This window comes from Haliaeetus albicilla, chromosome 3, assembly GCF_947461875.1.
Source record: "Haliaeetus albicilla chromosome 3, bHalAlb1.1, whole genome shotgun sequence".
Classification (NCBI taxonomy): Eukaryota; Metazoa; Chordata; class Aves; order Accipitriformes; family Accipitridae; genus Haliaeetus; species Haliaeetus albicilla.
The window spans coordinates 63,819,874-63,825,947 of record NC_091485.1 but is presented as its reverse complement, the minus strand read 5'-3'; the positions used below and the strand labels follow the sequence as shown (position 1 = coordinate 63,825,947).

General features: G+C 44.2%; 1 long non-coding RNA gene across 3 annotated transcripts in view; it reads right to left on the bottom strand.

Annotated features, from left to right (window-relative positions):
- Positions 1 to 6,074, bottom strand: part of LOC138684823 (uncharacterized) — a 99,645-nt gene that overhangs the window by 12,744 nt on the left and 80,827 nt on the right. The window lies entirely within an intron of this gene.

Here is a 6,074-nt window from a genome sequence, read left to right as displayed (position 1 = left end):
CCTGAGCCGAGAGCCAGCACAGTATATGGGTAGCGCTTGGAGTCTCTGCCTGACTCTGCCAGCAGCTGCTAGATGAATTCGGTCAAAACCATTCCTTCCCTTTTCCCTCGGCTTCCTGATCTGTAAAACAGGAATAGCAATTCAACCTCCTTTTGGGAAGCGCTTTGAAGTTCATGGCCAAAGTACTTCACACGTGAGCTGGTATTTTCCAGCCCTCCCGTCCACTCGAAGTTACTACCCTCCATAGCTGGGGAAGCAGAGAGCACGTGCGTGGCCTGCTGCTGCTCCTCATTACTCCTATTTTTCAAGCCCACTTTGCCCTGGCACAGCCAAAGTGCATGTCTGTATTTTCAGTTGCTGAGGGTTATGGGCAGCAGACACTGGCAGGGGGACAGAGCGAGCAGGGGGCAGAGCGACGTCTCGCTCATCTCAGACCGTGACAGGCTCGTCACAGGTCAATTACTCAGGACTCAGCTTCTCAGCACTCAGCACTAACAAGTAACAAGGGTAACAACCCTACGTCTGAACACTGTGCCCAGTTTGGAGTTCCCTCCTGACAAAGGCAGTCATTGATAAACTGGGGTAAGTTCAGCGCAGGGCCAGCGTGATGGTTTTGGCCGGAGTGGAGGGGCTGAGGGAGCTGGGATGGTTGGGCTGGAGAAGGGGTGGCTTTGGCGGGAGGACACCTAAGGTCACCTCCAATACCTATAGGGAGGTCATCAAGCAGATGGAGCCAGTCTCTTCCCAGTGCTGCTTGGTGGGAAGACGAAAGACTCCAAGTTTAAGTTGAAAGGGGAGAGGTTCGACCTGGGTATAAACAGGGACTTCTTCCCCATGAGGACAGTCAGGCATTGAAGCAGGTTGCCGGGAGAGACAACACAGCCTCCATCCTGGGAGGGTTTCAAGACTAGACTAGATAAAGTCCTGAGATGCCTGGTCTGACCTCAGAGCTGCCCCTGCTCGAAGCAGGAGGTTGAGCTAGAGACCTCTGAGGCCCCTTCCAACACGAATTCTCCTTTCTGAAGCAGGCGCTCACAGTCTGCTTCCTAGTGACAGCTCCCACCCACACAGAAGCTCATTCCCATCTCTGTTCCCCACACATCCAACCTGACCCCGGGCACAAATAGCTCATCAGCAGCTGGTACTGAGTACCCAAAAAATCAGAGCCCTCCTGTGACCCTGTGTTACCCTCCTCACTGTGTTTACGGCTGTGTAAAAAAAATTTCAGCAGAAAACAAGACTACAAAACAGTTCTTAATGAAAGTGTTCTTAGACAAGTTAAACTCTCCAGTAACATTTCCTGGTTTTCATTAATAGCAAATATAATTGTGAGATCTCTCTCAAAATAAGAAAACATGTCAAAAGAAAAATTCATGCTTTGTTTTGAACTTTTTTAATAACACAGACATTTTTCAGCTACCTCTGATAGACAGATGGTGCTGAACACTATAAGAAACTCCCACAAACTATAAATTCCACATAAAAGTTAAAAAACAATCTTTCAAAAACATGCAATGATTTGGCAATATCTCAGGTTACAACTCATTTCCAGAGTGGAGTAATTTGGGTTTGAAAGCATCTGTTTGCAGAGACCAGGTGTGAAGCAAAACCTGCGAGAATCAGAGGTGCAGCAAGGAGGAAGGAGCCCTCCTGTTCTGTCTGCTAAAACGCTTTGGTTTGGCCAAGAATCAGGTATCTTTCAATGGGAAATGCATGAATATTTAGCAGAACTTTTCTAGGAGGTGGAAAAAATCCTGTCACATACTGCCAAACATGTCCCGATGCACAAGCTGTTGTGAATCTGTCTGTTAAAAGATTTGGTCTGAATTTTATTCTTAGCAAGAAATAAGATGGCAAAGAGGAGACAAAACATACTGAAAATGGTTGATGAGGTTTGGTATTACTGAGGCTTTCTTGGAAATGCCACTTTTCTCACAATTAACTTAAATATAGTGCGATTTTCCCCCCAAATTTCACTTGGACTAAGTTTGCTGCTTCAGTTTTATATCTGACGGATGGATGGATGGATGAGCGTCCCAAATTGTTGCTGCTTCTTCCAGCTATGGTATTTTATATAATAAAGTATTCTGTCTCTCCCAAAGAAATCCGACTTGAATTTTCTCCTAGAATAACCCTAAAATTTCTACAAGTTACCATGACTTCATAGAGGAAAACGGCCTTGTAGTTACATTTACACTAAGTAAATGAGAGACCCAGGCCATATGTCTGGGCTTTGGTACATGATAATACTCTGTACTGTTCAAGTGTAAGCATGGTCCGTGGCACGTTTTTGTCAAAGGCCAGATAGTGCTGCCCCAGACAAAGTTGGACACAGGTAGGAGAGATGCACGGAGTGGGAACCAGCCTGGTTTGGGAGATCATAGAGCTTAGGTATGATCTCTGTCATCAGCTGGTCTCAAGACTGGAGAACAGAGCCTAGCTTTTTTTTTTTTTTAACTAGATTAAATATAAGCTATCAATACCCCACTGAGGAGGACAATGCAGGTCAGCTCACCCCTTATGGGACATCATGCACATGGGATCTTACTCTCAAGAGATCAATAGATGTCATTAGTTCTGCAGCTCTTGAAAACACCTTCTTTCTTTTTTTTCCCCTTTCAATTAAGAAACTCCACATATTTTCTAATTCCTTTGGTCGTGTCTAGGAAGCAAGAGCCAACACCGCCCGGGAATCAAAAACTACTGTGGTCACAGCGTTCAGGGTCTAGGACCCATTGCATTAATACTTCCATTGCTTCTTTTACAGCATCCCTGCTGGGCTGCCTTTCTCCTGGTAGCAATCTACTTTGATTTGCTCCAGGTTTGACACACCCTGTAGAAATGAAATGGTTATGACAGAACCTTTTTTTGTCTGCTTCTCACAAGGTTCAGTGAGAACACAAAGCATGAAGAGCTTGCCTGTGATCAGTGCTGCTTTACACTGCCCAAGAGAGTATTGTCTGGAATTTAACATTACCAGTCACATTATTAGAGATTAGAGAACCCACACAAAGAGCATGTGCAAGAGTGACAGCTACCAAGTGAATCACAGGAAATTAGATTTTGTAAGTTCCTTTCCCCATATAATTTTTTATTTTACAGTTTCTAGGAGGGAAATCATCACTTTTAGTTATGCCTTGACCCTACAGCACTTTGGGGACCAATAAAACACTGTAACCATGAAGAACTGAGACGAATGTGGCTAAAAATAGATTAAATTGGCAGCTTGTTCTAAATTAATTACAAGATTGTGGCCTGTATCTGCTCCCCAAAAGTGCTTTTAAGTTTTCCATACTGGTTCTTTTTAATGAATGTAGCTTATAGGCTGAACCCATCAAGTGAGTTGATGCTGCAGATCACCAGTGTTTTTTGTCTGCCCTCATTCGTCATTGCCTTCCACAAAAATTGCACAGCATCTTGCCAGCATGAATTGGTGCTGGCCTGGTTTCTGCCAGCATCTATGATACCTGAATAACTATGACAGCACTGTGAGATGTATTAGAAGATATCTTAGTATCAAAAGAGAAACTCTGTGAAGACCATGGGAGACGGATCCTCCAAGAAAATTGAACCACTTGATAACAGAGATAAAAAAGTAGCATTTCACAGCACACAAAATGGCTATTTCATGCTCATGCTGTAGAGTGACGGACTTCCTTCCCTACAAGCGCCTGTTTCTCTTCGCTGATTATGGAGGGAGTCTCAGTGATCAGCTCAGATCATGGCCTCATAGTGTAATTCAGGTTGGAGGGACCTCAGGAGATCATCTAGTCCAACCTCCTGCTCAAAGCAGGAACATCTATGAAGTAAAAACAACTTGAGAGAAGACACAGTCGCAGCGTAAGCGCTGACTTTTGTAGATGCTCACACCTGGTCAGGCGAGTCCTACCCTAGCTGTGTCCAGGCAAGGAACATCAGCTTGCTCCAGAAGGTGAGCCCAGCGGCCTGTGCAGACAGCCCGCACTTTGGCAGTGGTGGACCAACACCCTGGTGTTGGAGGAAGAGTCCCCGCAAGAGTCCTAGCTGCTGCCGTGCCACTTCTCCCAGTCATGAATTCAACAGCCTTCACACAGCACTTCTTTCCTCAGTTCCCCACCATAAATGGGTTCGTATACATATATCTATGCCTCTCTCTATCTATATTCCTTCCTAGGTCCTAGGACTGTAACAGTCCATTTCTCATAGCAAGACAAAATCCTGGCATATAGGACAATTTCACATGTGTTGAACCTGCATGCTGCAGCAATGCTGCAGACAGAGATCCTTTTTCCTTGTTATTTTTATAAACAGCTCCATGTATACTTGATCTTGTCTTTTTTAAAACGACCACCAAGGAGACTTGCTGGAAACTTTTCCTGGAGATAGGAGGAGGAGGGGAAGTGGATGGTTAATGCTCTGACCTGCCATCTGGCTGAGCATGTCATGTAAGAAGATTAAATGTTCGGGTGCAAAATTTGTGGTGCTTGATTCCAGCCAAGAGAAAGTTGAAGTAAAAGCACCTAAAAGGCATATCCACGTAGCTCTTACCATGGCTATGTCCCAGAAGTTTAATGTAAACCAGGTATGAGATCGAAATTGAATCACAGTTGTTTTTTAAAAATTATCCATTTGACTCACTGTGGAGTTCTCTTTGGACACTTATTCATTAAAATCTCTCTCAAAGTTAAAAGCTAAACAAATACAAGCCAGGTTTACATTAATGTAAAAACATATGCCCTGTGAAAGCCTTGTCTACACAAGAAAGTTTATCTGTTGTAACCAAAAGCTTTGTGATTTTACTTATTGTAGTATAAGTGTTATTTTATTTGGTTTGTTTTGATTTATGGTTTTTAGGAAATTATGCCCATAATTGTAAAATTGGAACTCCTGTTTACTAGCTTGAATGAAGAAGAAAGCTCTGCTTAAATTGTGGTAATAAATTGGTTTAATCAAACTGGCGGAGAAACATGACACTTTTATGTCGATCTATGCCAGATACATTTTAGTTCGGTCTTGCATGATTTACCTTAAGATAAGCCACGATGTGAATTTACAGCCCTTCAGACAGTCCATAAGGACTGCCCTGGGCAAATCCTTGCTCTGCAGTAAGTGTGAGTTAGCCTAGCCTGCAGCATCAGAGTCATTAGTTACATTGCATTTGCCACAGGGTAAGAGAGGAAACACGGACAGGTAATGTATGATGACTAAGGCAGTGTAAACTCATGATGACTAAGGCAGCGTAAACTCGTGTCCTAGGCTGCTCAAAGAAGCTTTTAAATATATCTGTACCTTAAACTGATCAGGACCGCCTCCTAGGTAAAGCAGGGGCATGTGCACACAAAGACACCCAGAAGAGTTGAAGTGAATTACGAAGATTTCAAGCTGGTTATTTAAACTGTGGGAGGCCTCCATTAAGAATGTGCTTTCAGAATAAGAGCAACTCTGCTTTGATTTAGTAACCCCCCTGTTTTTTTACATGGGACTTCAATACAGTTTACCTCTTGCACACTAAAGGTGTGCTCACAGGATCATAAGTGTACTGTAAGAAGCTGCCCTCCTGCAGGCACTGGAAGAAGGTACTAAGCACATACCATCTACTACAAAGCAAATTAAACTGGGATAGTTATAGGTGTGCCTCTGGACATGCACCGTCTCTGCCTCGCACAGAATTTTGCACAGGGCAGAGACAAAATACCTGCCTCACACTGCCAGCAACCATTTTCTTTGGGCTGTTCTTAGCTGAACAAGGAGCAGGCTGTTGGCTGAACAACTGCATGTGCCCCGTGAAGCACCTCCAGTGCCTGACAGATGCACAGGTTGCAGATATGATGTACCAAGCAGTAAAACAGAACATGCTGTACATGCAGCAAACCCATATTTGCCAGGAAGCACAGGAGGCGGGTGTGCAAGCGAGACATCTGATCCTGGCAGCAGTGGAGGGAGAAGAAGAGGTTTCATCACTAAAAGAAGCATAAGCAAGTTGTAAACGTGCTATCTCCCTGCACGGCACATCCCTTTGTGGTCAGATGAGCATTGCTCTGGCTGCTTCACCTGGAGGCACTGGAACATCAGCCTGTTACCCCAGGGGAAAAAGA